This window comes from Nipponia nippon, unplaced genomic scaffold (genome assembly GCF_047370975.1).
Source record: "Nipponia nippon isolate SJK-2023a ecotype South Korea unplaced genomic scaffold, ASM4737097v1 scaffold_17, whole genome shotgun sequence".
Lineage (NCBI taxonomy): Eukaryota > Metazoa > Chordata > Aves > Pelecaniformes > Threskiornithidae > Nipponia > Nipponia nippon.
The window spans coordinates 8,353,850-8,377,806 of NW_028262333.1; the positions used below are offsets into that span (position 1 = coordinate 8,353,850).

Here is a 23,957-nt window from a genome sequence, read left to right on the forward strand (position 1 = left end):
AGTCAGAGCTGCTCCTACAGCATGATTTACCCAGGCGGGGCTGTGCTGCCGACACCGGCAACGGGCACTGCTGGGGCCCTGGCTGGATTCAGAGCATCCACAGCTCCCATCCACTGGCACACACTGCCCTGCCTCCCCCCGGCTTCGGCTGCTGCCTCCTGTGTCACCAGCATCACATTAGACTGCTAAAAATAAATTATCCAGGTTATTTTTCACCATTCCTGTTATTTATTTGCATGCGCTATGGAGCTATGACTCATTAAAAGACATGCCATGTTCTGTGTCATCCGCAAAGGTAACTCAAGTGCTTTACCTGGCCTGAAATAATATTATTGAAACAATAATGTTGAGTTAGTCACTGGATCAGATAAAGAGACAATAGCTACACTGTACAGACCGTGACATCTGATGCCAAAAAATATGCAATAAGGAAAAGATGCTGAATTTGTTATGCTGGTTGAGTTGTTTTTTTTTTTTTTTAAACAAACAGACTGAGCCAGGATGTATAAATTTAAATCAGAGTTTGGCAACACTGACTGATGTCTTGCACATAAAGCTTTAAAAATATCAACTCGGCGTTCACGTCTCTCTGCTGGAAGCAAACCAGAGCACTCTTGTTGATTTGACTAGTAGATGTTAAAGTAATTTTTTTTTAATCAGAATTATCACCTTTTTTAAAATATTTTTTTACACCATTTTCAATAATTGACCATTGAAGGAAACCAATTCCAACACCACGAGCACAGGTTATAAGGTGGCAAAAAGAGAGATACAGAGCTAAAAGAATAACAGACTTCCCAGTTCACTGCCAGGTCCAAAGAGCAGCCACAGCTCTTGGAGGTCAAACCAGAAAGGGAATTTCTAGTGAATCAAAGCATCCAAAATACCCATTAAGCAATACATTAATTCTGAGTGAATGGCCTGAAACCTATAGAAATGAGATAAAAAGCTAATTTTGAAATTTCCTTTAAAACTGTTTTGCTAAAATATGTACTTAATAAACACGTTGAGATTTTTCCAAAGGTTTAAAAAACACCCTTGATGAGATGTGAGATTTGTCAGCGTTGCCAGCAGTGGGAGGAGGGGACAGGGAGAGCAAACAAGCGACATTGGGCAAAAGTTGCATCCATCCTCGAAGACAAACACGATGATAATATGGCTTCACACCGAAAACTAAATAAAGCCCTGAAGATGGGGCTTTTTATTCACTGGCAGCTCTGAGGTAGTTTTTTTTTTTTTGGCTGGGGAGTATGTTGCATTCTTCCATGGTGAGACGCTTCTGCAAGAGCGAGGGGAACAATAGACACGACGTGATCCAGGAAAAGGCAACAACTGCAGCAGGCATCGGCTGCCCAATTCGAAAGCTAGGGCTCAGGCGGTGTAGGGCTTGCTCAGCACCCTGCCATGGTGGACCCAGCAGGATCCGGCCCTCCCAGGCCATGCACACAGCACCGCTTGCTCCCAGGACCAAGGCAGAACCCATCCCCCCTGTGTGGCTCATCAGGGGCTGTAACACCAGCCTCCCCAAAGCTCTCCAGTAAAGGATTTTTTTTAATTCTTTGCAATCATACAAATGTTTTCCCACCGTGTGTACACACACCTGCAGGTGCACAGATACGCACGCACGGACGGAGCCAGAGTGGGATTATTTGGTGCCGTTCCCCTTAGTGAGCACCTCTGCTCTGTTTACATGGAAACTAGATAAGGGATTCAAGGTCTGGTCTGTCTTTTAAAAAAAAGAAAGTTATTAGAAGTCAGCAGATCCAAATCCATGATCATGCTGCTGATACAGGAGCTTTTCTTTCATTTCTTGAATTTCCAGGTGTGATGCTGGGGCAAGCGTGGCAAGCAGGAGCCCGGCTGTGGCATGGGAGGGCTGTGCCGCTCCCACACGGGTACCACCTCCCACAGCACTTCTTTCCCAGTAATAAATAATTTCTATTGCCAGGATTAGACACCAGTGGTGTGTGAATGGGCATGATGGTGGCTGTGCCAGGAGGCAGAGCCCCGTGCCCCAGCCAGAGGAGGAGCTGGCTCCTCGCAGGGGATCCACAGACTGGCACGTGTCACCCACGGATGAAGTTTGGCCTTTTGTGAGCGACAGACAAATGGCTGGGATAAAGATAAATTGCCTTCACATTTTGTTTTACTTCCTAACGACAATAACCTCCTGTGTGAGACAGTGAATCACGAGGCTGCCCGCTCCGACCCCCGCCAAGCACCGTAAAACTTTAGGGATCTCCTCAAAGAGCCGAGAACAACCACGACCCTTCAGAGGGCACCTGCGCTCCCATGCAAAGCGAGTGCTTCCTTTGCAGGGAAATAATGAGGTGGCTGTAAAGGTCAAGGCAAAGCCTTTCAGCAGGGAGACGCAGGTCTCACCCCTCCTCTTACACCCCACGCTAGCTCGGGGCTCAACCTCGACAGGCTTTGGGGTGGAGGGACACGGAGCCACCCGTGCCCTGAACAGACCCTGGGGACCCAACCTGGACACTGGGTGCTGGGTTTTGAGGCAGAGGGGCGTGAAATGGGTTCACAGAAGCTGCTGGTCATGCCCAGGCCACTGGATCCCATCATGGCCCCGGGGAAAGCAGCCCTGGGCACCCAACCCCGCACACCGAGGCTTCTGCTCCTTCCTCGGGGGTTGTTATCACAGGTAAAAAAATAGCCAGCAAGCTGAGAAACATCAGTCAAAGGCATGACTGAAGGAGATATTCTTCATAAGATTTTTTTTTTTTTTTAATAAATTTTTAAAAACCCACCAGGGTCTCGCTGGTGTCAAGACAGCCGCAGCTATTTCACACAGGCTCTACAGCCACCCAGCAGCAGCTTGGTCTGAATGACGGCTCAGGACTCAGGGCTCACCCCACCCAGCAATTCCTATCGCCTATTAAACCCAGAAAATAGCAACGGAGATTGTGGAGAGGTTCTGAACGAACCAGCCAGGATTTCAAGTCTCACAGGTTTCTGTTCGCTTCTGCCAGACCATTGCCCCACCAAGCTACGCAGGCAGTGGGGCAGCATCCCCGGGGTGCAGCTCCAGCGAGGGACCGGGCAGGGCGCGCGTCCCCCCAGCATCTCCTGCTCCCTTCCCAGCCTGGCTGGCTCTGCAAACCCAAGTGGGGTTTGTGCTCCCAAGCACAAAGGTCCAGGAATTTCTCAATAAAAAGCCTGAAAAAATTTACTTTTCAGTATACTTGAACAGAGGGAAGATTGAAATGTGTGCTACCCGTTTGCTCCATAGCACTGCAGATTTCATTGACATTTTTCTCCCCTTACAACAGAGCATAAATAGAAGTTTACACATGAAGAAATTCTCATGAATAAATCATAAAACCAAGTTCCACTCGATGCCAGGTATGTTTGTGATTATGTGATGCAGTTATGTAACTGGGTTTTCCTAATCAGAAACATGATATTCTCAGAGCATGGAACCGGGATGTTCTGCACCACGTCCCTTCGCTCCAATTACCGCACTGGAGCGTCCGACCATATGCAGAGCAGCAAAATTCTCTGCTAAGAAATGTCCTGCTCTGAGCTGGGAAGGAAACAGTCCACGTTGTCTCTTCAGCGGGGCCATCTTATCCAAACAGATGCTACAGCATGAATGTATGAATAAAAAATCCATTCTTGTTGATAGAGTATTTAATTGCTTTTCAGGAAGAGGGTGAGCTATTAGCACAGATTCTCCACTTTAGTCCCTACAGGGGTCTATGGTCTAAAGTGCCTAGGGCCCCACCAAAACGAAATTTTTATCATCTCTCATGTTCGAGGACGAGGAGTTACGATTCTGTTTTCGCCAGCTGCCCCTTCCCTCCGCAGCAGCATCAACCATGCTGCTGTACTATTGCAAACAGCTTCAAGGCTGGCATGAACCAGCTCTCCTGATATTCCTGTAGATAATCCTTATAAAGACAACTACCAAATTTATTTTTTCCTTTACATGGATGTCTGTATCCACTGCTGAGAAACCTCCAGCTGTATTTCAGAGCAACTGAAGTGCAGCAAAGGACTTGCGCCTGGCCAACTGGGATTCAGTGAACTATGGACAGGACAAATCCCAGCTCACCAGCACAGACCTGCCTAAAACTCTGACAAAAGCAACGGCATCTCCACAGCCACGGTGCTGCCAGCAAAGTCCCTGCCACTCACGGCACCCCTCCTCGCCGGAGCCAGGGGAGCATCGGGAAGCGGCACCCACCCGCTCTCAGCCAGGAGAGAGAGTTTTGGCCGCACAGTTTCTGAGTGAATAGGAGGTGGGGGAGTAAAGTAAGGCCAGAGAGTGCTCGCTAAGGTCCAGAGATGAAAAAAAATGAATTGGAAAGACCCCATGCTGCTGGGAAGCGATGGGCTTTTCTGCCGGTCCCAAAGAAATCAGTGGAAAATGCGGGTTAGGATTCCAGTGAAGCAGCAATATATCTTAACGATCCCTCGGCCAGCTCCTTTTCAGGGTTAGCCTGGCTAAACGTTGTAAACTGCAAAGGAAACCCAGAATGACAAACAATTGTAGGAACCTGAAAAACCAAGTTCCTCTGAATTTCATGGGAAGTGCGATTTTAAATACTCCGACCTGTCTGTCTGAGGGGAAGTGGGCAATAAATAGCAGCCTGGTTGTTATCAAGAGGATGTGAGCTATTTATAAAAAATTCTTGGGCTTTTTGAACTCTGTTTAAAGAGGCAATATCCTTCACTTGGGTAATTGGGGGACTAAAATGCTAAAGCAAACAAGATTACTCAGCCACCTTGGGAAAGTTTAGTGCTTACTTGTGTGTTTCTGAAATTTCGAGCATATTTAAACAGCTGCGCTGTTATTGTCCCCAAATCCAGAGGAGAGCATGAAAAGGTCTTTCAGACCATTGCGTACGCAGGGACACACCAGCAGCCGAGAGCTGCTCCTAACATGCTGGGATTTGACCATTGCAGTTCAGTGATCCCAACAGCTGACAGCTATGCCGCTTAATTAATATCTTACATCAATGAAATGCCTCATCTGAAAAGGGGCTTCTACATGCCTTATAACACGCTGCTTCCCAGCAGGATTAAACTATCTCCAGCTCTGAGACAAAGTGCGGGTATCAACGCATGCACATTGCAATAGCAGAAGAGGGGGAGATTTTGGTGGGAGGGCAAGGGGAAAAGGAAAACGGGCGCCCTGTGTAAGGCAGGATGCACCCAACAACACAAACATCCATACAAAGCAATAAAGACCTCCTTGCTCAGGGGAAATTCATTCCATCCCCCTGATGAATAATTGTTTTAAAATAAATTAGGAAACTCTGCCAGCTTTGATGGGACAGCCACCTCCCCATCCAGCCTTTGGCAGCACAGGGAGATGCACCCAACCTTCAGGTGCTTTCAGAGAAACTGGGGCTGACAGCCCACAGCGCAGCACCGAGCGCCGTGGTAGGGCACAGCCATCCTAGGAGGGACGGTTAAATGGCCAGGTCGTGTTGGTCACGGTGCCCTTACCCTCCCAGCACCACGTGAATGAGTGAGGAGTGAGGGATTTGGGGTTGTTCAACTGGGGAGCTTTGAGTGCAAGCCCCTGAGCTGCTCCCATTCACAAGTCCTGACCCCCTGGGGGCAAAGCAACGGCTGACACACGCCAGGGAAACATCCCTCCTGCTCCTTCTCACTGTCCCATGATCCACATGTCAGGATGTGGCACCAAACGGAGCCCTCAAGGGTTTCCACTGGCTGCTTTTTTTATTTTTCTGAGCACAGCCATCAGGCAGACAACATTGCTCCTGTGTGGGAACCACACACTAAGTGTCCTAACAAAATGATGGCATCGTCTAAAATATACAAACATGCTCAAAAGAAGGAAAACCATGAAATTAAGGATAACAAACAACAAAGAGAAACTCATACACAGAATCTGTTAGTGTTTATGAGTCACTAAGGCCTTCCTGTCTCCTCTTATAAATTGTGGGAATCCGCTGTGGTCCATCCTCTCCTTAAAAACCACTGAGGTGCTATTTTCCTCACAGCCCCAGCGCCCGGGGTGGGGGGAGCCCACTGCACAAATGAAAGATATTTTTTTTTTCCCCTTCAAAGTAGGAACTAAATCTGAGGAGCAAATGCTGTGAGGCGCGTAAACAGAGGCAACTGCAGAAGCCTTCGCGATGAGATCACCGAGCGCCTTGGCCCGGCGCTGTTTTCCAACGGTGGAGGGCTTAACAATGGAATGGATGGGAAATGCCAGGAAAAGTTAGAGAGCTTTGGACACAAGGGCTTTGTAAAAGCTCATTCTTTATTATTAACAAACAACTTCTCCCCATTCTCCTTCCTTTCTCCCTTCAGCAAGTGAGGATTTTCTTTCTTGAATATATTTTTTTTTTTTTTTTAATTCTTAGCATTTTTAACCTGTCCCAATGTGTTGTTCTGCTCCAACCAGGGTGCCCTGCCATGCCAGGACATTGGGAAGCCAACCACTGCCTCACACCTCCACGCACCACCACCATGAGTCATGCTCTGCCTTCAGAGCCAAGGTTTCCCCTCCAGGTTGCTGGTGGCTTTGCAGGATGGTGCAGTCCCTCCCCTCCAGCAGGACAGATGCTGCTCGAGCACCCAGGTACTGCCAGGAGCAAAGACCATCACCCCTTGGTCAGGCAGTGCCTGTGCAAATGCCATCTTTAACGCCAGGGAAGGGTGCTCAGCTCGTGCTTCCTGCCTGGAACTGGAATACACAAACTAGAACCAGGAACAGCAAGGGTTTTTTTGATTTTTATGTGAAAGCCTCACACAACAGAGGATCTCAGATGGCTTCAAGAGAAGCCACCCAGACTCACTCAAACCAAGGCCAGCCTTGAACAGCTCTTCCAAGCTGCAAGTAAAACACTGGCTAAACATTTGCACATTTAGGGACTTTCAGTACCAACTTTGTGCGTACAGATAAAAATACAAATAAGGATTGTAAGATGCTCTAAAATGGCATATGACAGCAAAACGCAATACCCAGCCTTTGGGAGAACAGCACGTAACCCTATGCAGCACCTCAACGTGAAGGTGTTGAGCACTGCCGAAAGCTCAAAGGAGATGAAGTCTTGTGTGTTTACTGTCAAAATTCTCTCATTGCCTTTTTCCTGGAGAAAAACCACTGGCCACTGACCAGTTATGTAATTTCTAGAGCTTTAATGGAAGGACAGACTGGAGCAGGAGCTGTGCTGCTTCCTCAGCCCGGAGCAGGTCCCGTGAGTCGGGAGCTGTCAGCAGCACACCTCCATTGAAATTTCTGTTCAGTTCACACAATTCCTTCCGTCAGTTCACAAAACGGCTTTCCTGCTCCTTCTGGATTTCTTGGTTTCCACGCCACAAGCACTGCAAGTAAAATTATTATAATAATGATTATGCTACAACAAAAAGGCTACCCCCAAAATTACATACTTTGGAAGAAACAAGGGAGTTAAAAACCCTGAAATGTCAACCATAAGTGTTATAATTTTACGTTTGCGCTAACTGGAGGACATGCTTCAGCAGCCCCTTTCATCACCAATAACATCTCCTCGCCTCCCTGCCGGAGGAGCCCCGTGCCCAGGGTGGTGGGCAGGGGGGGAAGAGGCAGGGACCTCGCTGCCAACGAGGCTAAAAGCACCGACAAAAAAAGATTTCAGTAGTAACAGTGTGAGAGATGGAGTGGAACCAAACCAGGATTTTTACAGCTATTTGTACCAGTGCAAATGGCTGCAGAAGGAGCAAAGCATCTCAAGGGCACCAAAACCTCTGTACCCAAAGTGAGGACGGTGCCTCCGTGAGACGGGTGCCTGGAGCCGAATTTTTCGTTCAGATTGAATCATTCAGAAAGCTGTACCCTTTATGTCAAGAAAGTCTCTTTCACTCATATGTGCACTGTAAAAATCTGTACCATTGCTCGAGAGCTCCTAGGTGGGTACAATTTACTGCAAAACCAGCCTTAGCATCCAGCCTGGTGCCCAAATAAAGTGAGCAGCGATGCAGCTGCAGACGCATGTTCAGCAAAGAGTCAGCAGCACTGCTTGAAACTTTCAGCTTTATATAGACTGTCAGTTATTGGGAAATGTTACAAAAACCTCTCCATTCCCTGAGGAATAGTAGAGAGATATTTAAAATGAAATCAAAATACTGTAAATTTTTTCAGCATCCACACAAGTTGCAATTTCTGGGGTAATGGGCATGTTCTTTCAATATTAGGTTCTTCAATGTATGATCACTTGTATGACAATTGAGAATAGAACCGGGAGCCCGACCCCGTAACCCTCCCTGCCACCCGAACTGCCACCAAAGTGTTCAGCGCAACGCATGTCTGCGGGAGCCGCCACGCTCCTGAGCCCCATGTCTGGCCGCGAGCAGCAGGCGCGGGCATGGCAGTGGGCAGGGGCTCTCCTGCCTGGCACCGAGCATCAGCCTCGCCAGCAGCTCCTGCCACCTCCACCTACTTGTGTGGGAACACAGTTATTCCCTTTTCCACCCCTCAGCCTCAGTCAGAGGCAGGAGAGCTGAAGCACTACTCGTACACAAAACAACCCTCCTCCTCTTTTTCTAGTTTTAATTTGGTTTTTTTCCCCTATTTCCTACAAAGCTGATCACGTTAGTCCCACAGCAAAAGTGCCGGGAAACTCGCCCACCCAAAACCGCATCTCCTGCTTCCTCGGCAAGCAAGAGGATGGCATCGCCCATGCGACACAGGTACGAGGGTGGCATTGCTGGAGACCCTCGCCCAAGCTGTCGAGCTTGTGCCGCTTGCCCTGTCCCTGAGCCAGTCTGAAATCAAAGCCAGGGCCGTGCCCGCGCTGGCCCTGCCAAAGTGGCTCCTAAGTCCCAGATTTATATGTAATCCAGTGGAAAAAAAACCTGGTGTGGGTCCCCTGGGATCTGCTCATGGCTCAAAGCCCCTCTCAGACACGGCATCAGACACATCCCAACTTCAGTACCTCAGTAATGCAGAGCATGTGGCAGGCACTGGGAAAGGCAGGGCTGACAGAGATCATGAATAAAACAATAGGTACCACTCATCGCCCTGAGGGCTTCCCCATACCGGGACTTAATTTCCCTGAAAAACAAAGAACAATTCCCTGCATCATGTATTGATGGGTCTTGGGTTTGGAACCCAGTATGAACACACACACACCCAATTTTTTCTTCTACGTTTTTGCGTGATGACTTGCATGACAAGCCTAATAAAAGCCTAGACAAATAACCCAAAACACACAAAAATGTAATACTGTTTCATATTAACTTCCAAAGCACTCCGCTGGCTGTAGGAAGAAGCTGCATTAAAACATCAGAACAAAAAAATCAACCATGTATGGAAAAAATATATACGTAAAAATGCTCACTTAAAAACCATCCGCTGTTACGGAGCTGACAACAAGCAAACGTATCATCATGGGCAGAGATGCTCTTGGCGCACCTTTGTGCAGGGGTGGCTTCGATCTGGAAACACAGACTCAGGCAGCTGCAACACTGCCGCCCTCCAGCAGAGCCCATGGGCACAAGATGTTTAGGAAAAAAAAAAAAGAAAAAAATCCCACTTGCACATCCATCAAGAGCTCTGCTGCACCCAGGGCCCTTATTTGGACAGAGGGTTCGTGCTCTTGGGCCACTTCTGCTTGGCTCGGCTGCAGGCGGTGGCTGGAAGGTCGGGCTGCGGAGCCGGGGCAGGTCCCAGGGCGGGAGATGTTCTGGGGAGCACACAGGGACGGAGGAGCCCTCGTGGGTCTTGGCACAGCGACACAGCCACGCTGGCACCCTGCCTGGTCAGGGGAAGCCTCCTCAAGAGCCCGTGCAGGGGTTAGGTGGGAAACATGTTCAGCCCCGATGCAGGACGCAGCGTCTGTGTGCGGGGAAGGTGGTGCTGGCCAGGGCTGCTCTGTGCGGGCAGCTGCCGGATGCTACAGCTTTGGCCCCAGCTGGCTCAGTAGATCCGAGATCTGCCCCAGCCTTTGAAGCCACCACAACAGGACCCTGGAAAGGCACTGGGTCCCCACGATGGGGCCGGGGGGCCATCTCTCCCATCCCAGGGTGCCCACGAGGTACTCGGCACCAAGGGGAGCGATGCCGAGATGGGCCCTTCCACCACAGCCCTGCACATCCCAGTGCCACCCTCTGTGGCTCATCCCCTCCTGCCCCACAGCTGGGGCCATCACCCCCTCCTGCCCCACAGCCAGTCGCTGTGCCCCATTTAGGGAGATCACTTTTTGGAAGCTGCTCCCCAGGGCTTCACCCCACTAACTGCCAGCAGCAAGAGGCAACAGCTATAACCCCCCCCCCCGCCACTAATGCAGAGCGGCAGCGTGGCCCTGGGGGCCAGGAGCCATCCCCGTCCCTGACCTGGGGACAGCCCTCACGGGAAAATAACACCCATCCCACCAAGGAGAGCGGGGCCACGGCAGAGTGAAAATCATCCGGTCTCAGCAGAGCGGAGAGGACGTTCTGGAGAGGTTTTTCTTGGCAGGAGCCGATGGGGCTTTCGCTTCCTGCCTGGCGGGGGGACGTTCCCCCCCAGGGGACCTCCAGGCCGCAGGGATGGCGCATCCCATTTCACGTCCTGCCTCCTGGCCTTGCTCAGCTCCAGCCTGGCCGGCGGAGAACAGGCTCTTGCTGCCAGCTGCATGAGCGTGCTGTCCAAAAAAACAAAAAACTACCAAAAAACACCAAGAAAACATCTATACTGTAACAGGGAAAATAAACAGCATGCATGCTTTAAACCAGGATCTCTCTTCCCCCCGCCAATATATTTATAATCTACCTGGGGGTCTTGTAAGCTTTTTTGTTCTCTAATGACTCCAATGTCTTTGGGAAACAGGCAGTAAAAATTTAAAAGTGTGATCTACATCTACATGAACAGCTTCCTATAGAGATGGGAAAAGTTCTTCGAGAAGCTGATAGTGGACTGAAAACTACTTTTTCCAACTCCGATTGTGCCAAGCAGCTGCAAGAAAGAAATACCAGCAGGAATGGAAAAATGTTTCCACTTATTTTCCTAGGCCTCCTTCCATCACAGAGCCCCCGGAGCGGGGCAGGGGGCACGGCGAGACCCCCCCAGGTGTTTGCACAATTGCCTCGGTCAGGAGGTAAATGTTTACGGCATCTTGCTGCAAAGCAGCAGGCAGCCGCTCGCAGCCTTGCCAGCCAAGCCAGGGGCAACCTGAGTTGAGTAAGTGGAAACCGGCCCCCGCTTTGCAATGCAGAAACCAGTAGCTAAACTTTAAACCACTTCCTCTACCTCCTAACAATGCACAGAGGAATTTCCACAAATCCCAAGGCTGCCCCGACTTCCATTTCTAAACTTGGAAAAAGAAATACCAGGACATTCCTTTGTTGTTCCAGCTCACTCACTGTTTGATCTGGGCTTTTTTTCTCCAGCTAAGCCAATTAAAGAATCCCATTTTCCCCAGGAAAAAAAGCATAAACTGGTAACAAACAATGTGCTTGCTGCTTTGATTTTTAACTAATTGTTTTCAAGTTGAATCAAAACCTGCCACCTCATTCTGGTCGGTGTGGTTTAATGCTTAAATAGTACTTTGGCCAGAGAGAAGAGAGTGATAGAGGCATTTATAACTGCATTCCTGCCCTCTGGAAGGAAACGGTCTAGTGTTGCATTTACTGAACAGCAGCTATTCTGGATCACATAAGCAGTTTGAAATATACCCCAAAACCCACAGCCAGCCCCCAGCCGGTGCCCAGCACAGTCTGACAGTCCCACACCGGCTGTCGGGACAGAAGCTCCTTGACGCTTACACACCCTCCTGGGAAACATTTCTATTCTTTGCTTTTATTTTCAGGGGTTTCATCCTTTTGCCTCCCTGTTCCACCTGCTGTGCCACCCACTCTGATCCCTCACGTCCCCGGGCACGTTGTCTGCCCATCCATCCCCCGGTACGATCCCCTTCCCCACTGTCCGACAGCTCCTCTCCCCGCTGCCTGTGGGCAGCATCCCGGCCGTCCCCTGCCCCGCAGCCAGACATCCAGCCGCAGGGAGAGCCTCCTCCACTGGTGTCTGTGATCATCTGCTGTGGAAGCTCTGGGCACCAGCAGATGGAACTGGGAAGGAAAGCGGTGACACCCAGCAAGGCAGCAGTCCCTGCTCGCCCCATGGGGACACAGGAGCTCCCAGGCGACGCGCTCGTCCGTGGTCAGCTCCCGCGTGGCCCCAGCGTTTGCGTCCTCCACTGCCCGCAGTGGTGTTTGGATGGGAAAACGCTATTTCCTTGAACTTACAAGGAATCTGTCCATATGTGCTGAAAAACAAGATACACACTCAGATGTGAAGCACTAGCCTTCAGTTTGCTCCAGTAGTTTTTAACAATCATTAGAGAACGTCAAGGGAGCTTCAGAAGCACTGAGGATCAGATCTGGGTGCCTAAGCTGAGCAGAGATGAACACCTTGACTTGCAGTGAGTGTAACTGCTAATCAGAAACCCTACAACCAAAAATAATCCAAGTAGCCACCTAACCACAAATAAATAGCAAAGCTAGTAGGGTGACTCTTGCCTCAAGTGTAAGGAAGTGTATTCTTCTGCCAGGAAGAAAGAGAGACACGAACCTTGAACTTGAGGAGGAAGGACCGGGTTCCTGTTGTTCAGCTGGAGTAATTAATTGCATATGTATCGAGAGAGGCCGAAAGGGGAAACACGTGCCGTTTGTGGAAAGCCAGCATGGAGCCAGTGCCACCGGCTGGCATCGGCGGGACGGCCTTGGGGAAGATGTGACTCCTCCATCATCTCAGCTGTAGCTCTGCCACGAGGCTCCGAGGGCCCTGGCCCAGCAGAGCTGGTAGCTGAAGACCATTGCCATGGCTGGAATCCAGCTGTGGGCCCTGCGCGGCCGGAGCGAGCCCCCACGCACGGCTGCAGTGCAGACAACAAGCAGTCGTGTCCTCAGCCGGCTGGAGCCTGAGCAGACTGTAAGAGAGGTCTGCTGCAGCGCAGCATCAAAGCGTTGTTGGGTATCATTAGTGAAATTTTCTTCTCATGATATGACAGAGCTGAAGCTCAGACCTCTGCCTTTTTTTTTTTTTTTTTTTTGGTGGTATCTTATCAACCAAGAGCTCATTAGCCAGGAATTCCTCATGCTGTTTATTTTCCATTTGTCCATATGTTCCCCACAAACTCAGCCTAGTCTCTGTTTTAAGTTTATACTTAGAAGCAGTAATTGGAAGGGATGAACAAAGGCACGAAGGAAGGCAACACAAGCACAAACAAACTTACCAGATGTTTTGGATTCCTGCATTTCCCCCAAGAAGCAGGATCCTTAATGTTTTGATCATGTCATCACAGTACAGAGCTGTTGCAGTCCAGAATACAACTGGCTCCTCTCTTCTGACTACTGGCCACAGAGACAGTAATTCACCACGAGCAACTCAAATCTGCTCTTACCACGAGCAACAGCAAAACCCTGGGACGTGTTTATTCGACATCAATGCCTACAGCAGGATTGTCCCAGGGATGGATTTGGCTTTAGACTTTGAAACCACAGGACAAAACTTAACTCCTCAATTCACAAACCTGCTTGTAAGGTGGACCAAGAGCACACACGGCCCCACAAGCGCTGTGCCAAGCCGAGAGCCAGAGGAAAGCCACAAAGCCAGCACTGGCCGCAGAACTGACCCCAGCCCAGCAAACCCCCCTGCCCCTTTTCCAAATTCTCCTGCCACTGAAGAGTGTAAATGCTCCGGGAAGAGCTGCTTGCAGGACAGACGGCTGACTGCCTGCTGGGTACCAGACTGGCACGTGGCCACGTCCCTCCGCCGGCAGCCATATCCGCATCCCCTGTGGGTTTGGAGATGCTGTCATGCGCACCCGTCAGTCCCCCAGCACTATTAATTGAACTGATGCTGCCAAGAGACGCAGCTCCTGCCTCGGGGGCGAGGTGTCCCCCCGTGCCAACCCGGGGGGCAGTGCCGCCGGGGCGGCTGAGGGCTCAGGCGGGCTCCACAGCATTTGGGCAGGCTGAGCCCTGCCTGGGGTGTAGGCACAACCCAAACTGCCCTGCTCACATTTACCGTGTTTTAAACACGCTTTATTGTTGGTTTATTTGCTGCTGGTGCAAACCCCTAGAACCACGCTGGTCTCTCGGTGTCCCACCACCTGGGCTGGAGAACCGCAGGCTGGGGCACCGTCCCCTCCACGGCTTTGTCTTGCTGCTCCCCCAGAGACAGTTCACCCAGCCAAGTCCATCTGTGTTGGGGATTTGCATCCTCAGAGACTGACACCACTTTATCTTAAGAAGCAAAAGCAACTGGTTTAGTTGTATAGGTGTGAAGTCTTTTGTGCATTTTCTTATTTCAGTTCAAGAGTGTTTTTTTCCTTTAAGTTTTATGCCAGTTCAAAAATAACCAAAATAAAACAGTATTAATCTGAAGCGGGGTTTTGCACTAGTTAATTTAAAATGGTATATGTTTGCTTGGAGATAAGGCCTTGTTTTTCAACACAGCTATTGCAAAACACTTGGAACAACATTGAGATACTCTACAGAACAGAAAAAAATTTAAAAAAAAAAAAAGGGATATCGGCAATTGTGCACGGCCTGACGAGAGCTGCTGGACTGAGGAGATGGCATTTACATTATGGTTAGCAGTCTTCTCTCCCATTCAGAGTGCAGCAGTGAAAACAGGCCATAAGATTAATGAGAGGAAAAACTGTGACCACAGCAAATAGAATGACTCATGCCTACTTGATGGTCTTAATTTCTAATCTGGAATAGTAATTTTCTGCTGGACCAGATTAAAAATATTTCTCCTCCTGCTGAGCCCATAGCCCATAGGGATCCAGCAGCCCACACTCAGAGCACCGGCCACTGCTTGGGTTTAATGGCTGAACGAAGCAGCCTCGAAATTATCCAAGCTCTACCACAGCAATGCACCAGGGAAACACAGGCTGGGGGATGAGAAAGAAATGCAAGACAAAAAAATCCCTCCTCTCTCCTTTCTGTTCTAAAAAGCAACAGAGCCCTTCAAACACCACCACTGCAGGCTCGCAGAAATCGACTGAATACACAAAATTCATTAAAGGGAGGACACTAAAAGCAGACTAAATACTGGAAATCATGTACTAAAGCACAACGCACATCATGATCGGAAGGGGAACTTCCCAATTTGATTGCAGAAAGCAATTTACTTCAATTAGCAGGGACATAAACAGTGCGCTTGCTTAATAGAAGTATTGCATCTCCAAAAAAGCAAGCTCCCTTAATTGCATCTCTCCTCTTGGCACTTGCTGAACTTTCAAAGCCTGTTTTATGAGAGACGGGTTGAAATAACCTTTTGGTTGTCAGCCAGTCCTGCCTGCTGCACAAACGCACCTTCAGAAGAGCAACACGGGCATGTTCCTGTTGGGGGATTTAAGCCGCGTCCCAATAAGAAGGCCACACCTCGGGCCAAAGAGGAGATCACCGAGGGGAAAGGCAGCAGGCAGAGCCTTCCTCTGCCTCCTCCTCCTCCCGGCAAAGCCCTGCACTGCTCTCGCCTGCTGTCAGCTGGCTCAGGCTCCGCTTAACGTGTGGGTGAGGTCATTCCCCGCAGCTCCGGGAAGTTTGGGCCTGTAAAGTGCTTCTTCCTCCCCGCTTCCAGCTGGGAAGTTTGGAATAATAGCTCTGGACTGATAAAAGCCTTTCTATAAAACCAGCAATGAGGTAGGACCAAAGGCCAGGGGGCTGCTGGTACCCGATACACCGGCTCTCCACTTCACTGCCCTGCACCAGAACCCACCACTGGATTTACCCCAAATGCTTTGGAGCCGCTTTATTTCCTTTGAGATGCAGACTGAGAGCACAGTAAAATTCCTCCGAGAATTTAGGAGCTTTTGCTCCTATAAAAACAGCAAGAGATGAGGACACTGATCTGAACACCTGTGCAAACTGTAGGAATTAAGCACAAGCAGCTCACCCTCAAGTCTGGGTACAGGGCTCTCCATCCCACACCACAGGAAAACCATTCCATAGGAACCATTTAAAATTGAAACTCCCATCCATGCCGAGCAGCAGCCCCTTTCAGACAGGCGATGGGGACTGTCCCTGCCTCACCGTGCCAGCACCTCTGCTTGTGCCTCAGCTTCTCATCCTGGGAACGGAGATGATAGAATTTACCTGAATGAGCTTCTCAGTTCCCTGATCTAAGTGCTCCGCTATAACAGATAAAATCGCTTTACCTCATCAGAAATATTTAGGTCCGAACTCGTGCTGCCCAGCCACAATGGAGCAGAGAAATGGATTTTCACAAAGGACCCAAAGGGCAGCTCAGAGCTGCAGACACCGGGTCACACACCCGGCTAGAAATCACGGATCCGTCACTGCGCCTAAGCAGCCAGCTCTCGCTCACCCCTGGCACTCACAAAGGGCTGCAGCATCTGCAGCTCCGCTTTTCTCAAACCTTAGTCCTAAAGCCAAGCTTAATTTGACTCAGTGTAGGCATTAGCAGAGACAGCTGCTTGTATGAACCAGACATTTAGGTCCCTCCGCATCGGTGTTGTGCTCACCTCCACCAGCTCAGCAGGATTTGGCAGAGCCAGGCAGGTCTGCAGCCTCCACCGCCGGGACTTGGCCCATCACCTCACACAGAGCCACAGAGACACCTGAAAATGAAGAATTAGTGAAATTGTTGGTAGCACCCTTCAGCAACCTCACTGGGAGGAGCAAGAGGAGGCTGTCAGGAGCCGCAGCTCTGCACTGGTAGCCCAAACCAAGCACTGGCCAAGATCCCACCCCTCATCTCTCTCCTCTGGCAACTGGAAGAGAATTCACCCTTCCAGGCTCCTCGGTCCCCCTGTGCCCAGCCCCTGGCCTGATCCTCAAACCAAGGGCTAGTCTGAGGACAGACCAGTCCCAGCTACAGCCCAGGGCGCTGGCACAAAGAGCTCCCAGCCAAACTCTGGAAAACCAGCACATGTCTACATCAGCTAATTATCCCAAATGGAACCCCAGTTCCATCACCATTGCTGCAGTCACTGTCCTGTACTTTGTATCTTAACCTACAGCTGTTTCAGCGGTTTGAATTTACTTTTCTTTTGGGAGTTTTAAAACATCATCTTGTGAAAGCCAAGCTCTGTGTTATTCTTTGCATTACTGATTGCACCTGCAGACTTCAACCGATCTTTAGATTTGCTGGGTATCAGTGGCTTGAGTTTTTTGAGGGTTTGGTTTTGGGTTTTTTTGCAAAGTCAGTGTTAGGGCTTTGGTTAGAGTTAAGTTAACGTATTTCTGCTACCCCTCTCCCAAGCTGCAGCAAGCTGCCACCAGTCGCTTCCCCCAGCAGTAACCCAGCCCCACCAATAGCTTCCCACCCAACCCAGCTCCCATGCGGAGCAACAAATCCTAACAATGCTCCACGTTAGCAGTAAGATTTTGTGCTGGCCCCACTTACCTCTATGTGACTTGGAGACATAAAGCAGCAACTCAAGCACATCCTTGCACAAATAAGGAGCACACCCCACAGCAAAGGATGGTGCTGCTGCAGGTTATAGCCCATTTGGGGGCCCCAGAGCCAGACTGGGGCATAGAGGAGCTGGCTTTCCCCCAGGCAGGGCTCCTCATCACCTGCTGCAGGCACAGAAGCCCCAGAGCAAGTCACACCCAGGTGCAGCCTGGGCTTTTGGGCACTCCTGCCCTGGTCGCAGCTGTGGGAGGGAGTCGGCAGCAATCACAGCTGCGTCGCAGCCTCCCATGGGGCCCGGGCGGCTCCGGCCAGAGCTGCTGCCCAGGAAGCGCTGCAGGCTCAGCCGGGGCGGCTGCCGCTGCTGCCTTCCAGCCATGGCACTGCCCGGCCTCATATGGCATCCTCCAGCACGGCATGGCCCTGCACAGCATCCTGCAGCACTGCACGGTCTCCCATGGCACTGCACGGCATGGCACTGCGCGGCCATACGGCAGCACCACTCTCACACTGTTTCTATTTTTTGGCTGCTCCGTGCAGCTGTCAGAAGCAGTAAAGCCAGTGGCAGGAGTCACGTCTGCAGTCGCAGCGCTGTCTGTGAGCCCCAGCCCTGGCACTGCACCACACCGTGTTCCTTTCGGTACCAGAACCTCTCGCAAAGTGGCACCAAGAGGGCGACCTCAGCTTCTCCATCCCTGACACCCGCAGCAGGAACACTGTTTTTGGGGCAGGATGATGCTGCACGGGGGAGCCACGTGCCACAACCCCGATGGAGAAGCCAGGACAGCCATCACCTTGCTCCCGGCCCAGGACCTTGTGTTTCCATCCCATGCAGGAATGTGTTTGGTAAACAGCCGCTGTGGCAAGCTCAAGGCAGCCCTGGCTTTCAGCCGGCCACAGTGCAGGGCTGTCTTTGCATGGAAAGTAAACCCTCCAAATTAAACCCAGGGCATAGTGCAGTAACTCACCACCAGATCCCTTTAATTGAGCCAGTGCAATGTGTGTGAGTGGGCTGGCAGAGAGGGGAGCGGCGACAAAGAGCCCAAAAACATTAAAACAATGCGATCTGGAAACAAAAGTTACTGGAGGCATCTCAGCGAGGACGGGCAGACCTGCAGCAGGGAGGGATGGCCCCGTGCACACCCAGCTGCATCCCGGCCCCACGGTGCTTGGCCAGTGCACATCTGCAACCCCTTTTCTTTTTTTCTTTTTTTTTTTTTCTCTCCTCTCAGATCACTTTAAAGGTCCAGATTAGGGCATAATTAGAAAAGCAGTTAAAGTGGCGACCTGGCGAGGGCAGTGACCTTCGGCGGTGGCCGGAAGCGGCAGCAGTGGGTGGGCTGGGGGTGCAGCCCCGCACCCGCTCTGCGCACAACACCCGCCGGGCGCCCAGGAATTAGCACTCGGTTGCAAATGCTCCTTCTCCAACCCCCACCACAGCCTCAGTTTCTTCATCTGCTCAAAGAAAAACAGGTATTTTGGTGAAACGGCTGTGCTGAGCGATGCTGAGCATCCCACACACCATCCCATGCGCTGCACTGGCACCGCTTGCTCAGGCACAAGATGCTCCATCCTCTCTCCATCTCCCAGCCTGGCAGCACCAGGTCTGACCCGTCGCATGTGGCCAGGCACTGCCCCACCGTCACTCGTCCCCCAGCACCGACACGTGGCCGTCGAACCATCCCTGTCCACCCCGAGCGGGGGCCGGGCACTGCGCCCCTCGGCGCTCGGCTGTCGGACCCGCCGGGGCGGGTGTTTCCATGCTGGGCTGTTTGCAGCCACTGCGCTCCCTTATCGCCACCGCGACCTTTGCTGGTTGCAGATTAGTGGCTGGAGCCAGTTGGATTTGTTTGATTTCTGTTGATGGTTATTAGGCAGAGGAAGTGCCAGAAGGGATTTTGACCTCGAGTTTAAACCTATTCCAATTAGAGCCACTAAGCCTTTAATTACTGTGCTCCAGCCACTTCGGTTAAAGCAACAACAAAAACAAACACAAAATCTGGTCGAAGATGGGCTTTTCTCTCATCAGCTCCTCAGTCTGCTGCCTGCTTTGTCCATGTGCTCTGTGACCGCGGCCATGGGGCATTTTGGCCCACGAAGCCCCTCGTGCTGCTTCCGCACCCAGCAGTGCCGCAGGCGACAGCGCTGCGGGGCGGTGCCCATGGGCAGGAGGCACGCCGCCCTCGCCCACCGCCCCAGCACAGCCCCCACCGCTGCCCCAGGGGTGCTCCAAGGACCATCTCCTGGTGCCCAGGTGGCTCAGGCTGACAAACACCCAAGGTTACGCTTGAGGGGCCCATTAGAGCTCCCCGAGAGATGGTGGATATTTTGGAAACAGTTTTCTTACTTAGCGTAACTTCTATTGAGTAATTCAATTTTTAAAAAAAGCAGTCCAGAGCACTCTTGTACTTTGCTCCACTTGGCCCTGGGACACGGAGGGTGTTTTACTTGCCCCTGGGGACTACAGCACCTTTTGGCTCCCGGCGCAGACCCCTTCTGATGCTCCAGACCCCAGGCAGAGATCCCCACCTTTCGCTTTATTTCTTTTATCCATTGCTATTAGGTTTTATTAAAATATTTTAAGCTTAGCAAAATAAGGCTTGTGTCCATGTAGGTCCTATGATTTAAAAATAGTTTCCAGGATACATTCTGCGATTGATTTTTTACGTTAAACAGTGACTAATCCCTGATATTTTCCTTCCCTGAGTGGCTTTTGTCCATTCCCCAAAAATTTCAGAAAAAAAAAGCAAAATGGAAATCCTCATCCTGAGCATCGCAGCGGCGCAGGTGCAAGCAGCTGAAGTGGGGTGGCAGCCCGGCTGAGCGCGGGGGTCCCCTGGGGGTCCCATGGGGGCTGCTCCCCTGCCCACCGCTCCCGGGACCAGCTCGTCCTTGCAGGGTCGGAGCAGCCACAGCCCCGCGGGGCCCCTCTCCGGCAGCACCGGTGCCACGGCGCTTCGCTGGAAACCTCTGTCGTGTTTCCCAAAGGTGCTTTCTTTTACCCCAGCATCTCCCTTGCCTGGGAGTGCCCAAAAGCAGCTTGACCCGACCCCCTGCAGCCCTTCCCTGTTCCCTGGGAGTTTCAATTCAGTGAGGTGGAGAAAAACCCAAAGCACAGACAAAAACACAGGCCTTATTTTGTATTTAAACACCTGGAGAAATTTGCCACCAGCTGGGTATGGCGCTCTCACCATAGTCCAAGTCCCAGTTACCAGGAGACTGGGTTATTTAGATGCTTATTGATTAAGTCTGCATTTTGGCACCTCATTTCCCCTCCCCAGCTGCTCTCGCAGGAACTTTATTGCCGAGGCGGAGCAGGGAAGGGGAGTTCCATCGCGGGAGAGGCTCCGTGCCCCCACCCGTGGTTGTGGGATGGGGTGTAATGAAAACACAGGCTGAGGCAGGACTACTCCAACTACCGCCGCATCGTGTAGTGCTTTTATAAGCCTTACATTTTACTGTAAACCTCAGCAAAATCTGCCCATTTTGATTACCTGGATTGTCTCTAATTGCCTCTGGTAGCCACAGGATGGGAACGCTGTCACATGGGGAAGCCTCCGAGTGATCATTTCCTGCATCTCTCTTCCATTACCCAAACTCTGTAAGCCTAATGCAATGTCTGGAGCCACGTCTTCCCAGCCAGCTGACTGTAATTTTTGCATTGGGCAAAGCCCAGGCGCCGATGTGCGGTGGTTGTGGCACACACACGCTCACAGGCACAACCCTGCCAGGCGACCGAGGCGTTGCAGGAGGAAGCCGTACCAGCCCTGAGCTGCTTCTCCTGGGGATGCAGGGATTGACTGGAAGTCACTCTGCCTTCCCCATGGGAACACTGATGGACAGGTCCATGCCAGAGCTCAATGCCTCCCCAGAAGCCCAGGACCTCATGTGAATGGGAACTTGCTGCAGAGATCCAACAGTTAATGAAAAAAGAGAAAAACATGAACTTTCCTGTTAATTTCTCTTGCATTTTCATACATTTATGAGACTCATGAAGGTAAAGCAAGCCTAGGGTGTTAATTAAAGTTTCTTCATAGAGCACACAGACCAGAGGGCACTCGGGCATGAGGCTGAGACGCCTGCGCACAGCCAGCACGCTCTGCCGCAGGGACAAAGCTGAGGTACAATCCTCGCTCCAGAGGAGCTCCGCAGCTCTGCAGCAAACATACCCAACTGGGCAAATTGCAAAAATAACACACCCAGCTGATACTTTGAGCATGGCTTTTGTTGGTTTGAATTTAAAGAAAAAAAGAAAACAAATGCCAAAAAGTTCATTGGTGTTTACATGCAAGAGATTATCCAAAAAACGATATACAATTATTTTGCAAGGAAACCAGCTAAGAACTCTTTGCCGGAGAGAGAAACTCCTCATTGTCCAAGGTCACGGCAACTCTCACCGTAGTATTTTCTCAGCAATACACATGATAAAAATGAATCCTAATAAAACCCTTTGGACAAAGGAGATACCTAAAATGAAAATATGTGCAACTTTACTGACCTACTGTTGAGAAACAGATGCTGAATTGATGTAAACAGACTAGTTGGAGCAGTAACGGACTCTGGCATTAATAGGACCAGGCTGGGTAAGCATAACGACCCTGCCAGTACCCGCACTGTGAAATGTTTTTATGCGATGAGTAGTAAGTATCAGCACTAAAACGGCCTTGTAAATATTCTGCATTCAAGGAGTTTTTAAAACGGTTCATTACTCCAACTGCTACCAGGTTTGGTTAATCATATGTATTTTTACAACATATTTGTTTCTCTTTCCTTCCAGTTAAAGCTATGCCATCTTTGAAACACGAGGCAATGAAAACAACAGTAGGTGCTATGAAAACCTACTTCGTTGTGTAAAAAGACAGCAGCAAGTCCCACAGCCCCTCCAGACACGGTCTGGGTACACAGAGGCACTACGGCCTTGTGCTGGCGTGGGCTGGGCTGGAGCTCTTGACCGAATTACATTTTCTGGCCCTTTCAGGTGCTTCCTACCAGCCTCTGCTTCAGGAGCTCCGGGCCATCCCCTCTGCCGGCACAAGTGTCCTACAAGAGGAGAGTGCAGCAGCCCGGAGAAGAGGTCATGGTAATCCAGCCCGTGAATCATTTCCACTAACGAAGCCACCGAAAATGAGTCAGTCCTTGGCTTTGTGTGGCCAAAACACAGAGCGATGAAATTGCGGCATTTTTCCTGTGAGAAAGGACTTTTGCAGTAAAGCAAAAAGGTTTCTAGAAATCATTCCTAAATCTAGCAATATTTATCAACTTCTTGGAAATATAATTGTGTATTAGCTAGAGCAAGAGGAGAGGGGAAAAAAATCTTTTTTAAGTAACTGGGAGGTCTCCCATTTAGTGGTTTTATTCCGCAGCTTAATCCTCTATTTCACATGGATGCCATGGAAAATTAGCACCAATCTTTTCACTGGAGACTGAGCTCCCACCAGAGCAGGCGGAAGAGCACGGACAATGGACAGATCCCATTCGTTTCCTCCGCGGCGGTCCTGCCTTCTCCGTAGGCAGATTTGATTTCCTCCAGCACATGCTGTTCTCCCTTTATCTGATCCTTCTCCCCTCAGGTTGCTTTTCCTTCTTTCATGGGAACTGGAAATCAGATCTCAAGATGTGCTTCCTACAATACCTGGAAAAATAACCTTAGAGCAACTTTCAAATGATTGCAAAATATTTTTTAAAAATCAATTGTACAAACAATTCTGGTGTTTGGACAAAAAAAGCGACTCCTCTGTAACACAGCTGAGCTTTTCGGCATCAGACTGTTACCGATACAAAATAGTTTAAGCATTTTGAGACTTACCGTGGAATAACCTGTGCCAGCAGCCACGACGTCCCGGCCGGCAGCTCCCCATCCTCACACACACTGACCTCTGCCTTTGTCAGGAACAACCGGCACGTTGGCAGAGGAGTCTGCTCACCCCAGCGCAACGATGGCTGCAAAGACCCCACCACCGCAGGAGAGCCCTGGCAGCCCCCAAAGCACCTCAGCACTGGCTTCGGACGGGAACAGCGAGCGCTGGGCCGGGGCCAAGCGCAAGCCCCAGTGCAGGCAGCAGGAGCAACGTCTGCTTCTGTCGCAGCTCCCTTCCCACCAAGGCACAGCCGCTCTGCAGCCCCTCCATGCCCTCAACAGCACCGAAAGCCTCCCTCCCTCTTCCAGGCACAGTTAGCTGAAAGGAATACTAGAGAGCTTGATGCTTCTCGCATAGAAATGGTGAGATTATTAAATTGAGAGTGATGTGCTACAGCATCTCAATCTCTGGTAGCATTTTGTGCTATCCCCTCCAAGGCCAATGGCCAAAGGAGAGGCGCTGCGTGTGTTGGGATCGCTCCCACACTCAGGGGCTGCATCCCAGCGTTTCAACACACTGATCACAGCCTGACCCGAGTGAGACTCAAATAGATGGTCACAATGCAAGAAATCCTGGGGCTATCAAAAAGTAAGCAAATCTAAAATGGGGGGTGAGGGGGAGCAGCGGGGTGATGCTGAAGTTTCAGAGATGCCATTTCAGCCGCGTGCTGTACAAAAGGTGCGATGCAAACCCTCCCACCCAAGCAAGCTGCAGGAAAATCGCATTGATGCGTCTTCTGCAAAGGTCACCATGTG

General features: G+C 50.7%; 1 long non-coding RNA gene across 1 annotated transcript; it reads right to left on the reverse strand.

Annotated features, from left to right (window-relative positions):
* Positions 1 to 7,074: 7,074 nt before the first annotated feature.
* On the reverse strand, positions 7,075 to 17,502 carry LOC148056157 (uncharacterized). Its single transcript, XR_015703981.1, has 3 exons — positions 17,336 to 17,502; positions 16,452 to 16,547; positions 7,075 to 7,320 (listed from the first exon to the last, which is right to left on the reverse strand). It is a non-coding gene; the product is annotated as an uncharacterized LOC148056157 (long non-coding RNA).
* Positions 17,503 to 23,957: the final 6,455 nt, after the last annotated feature.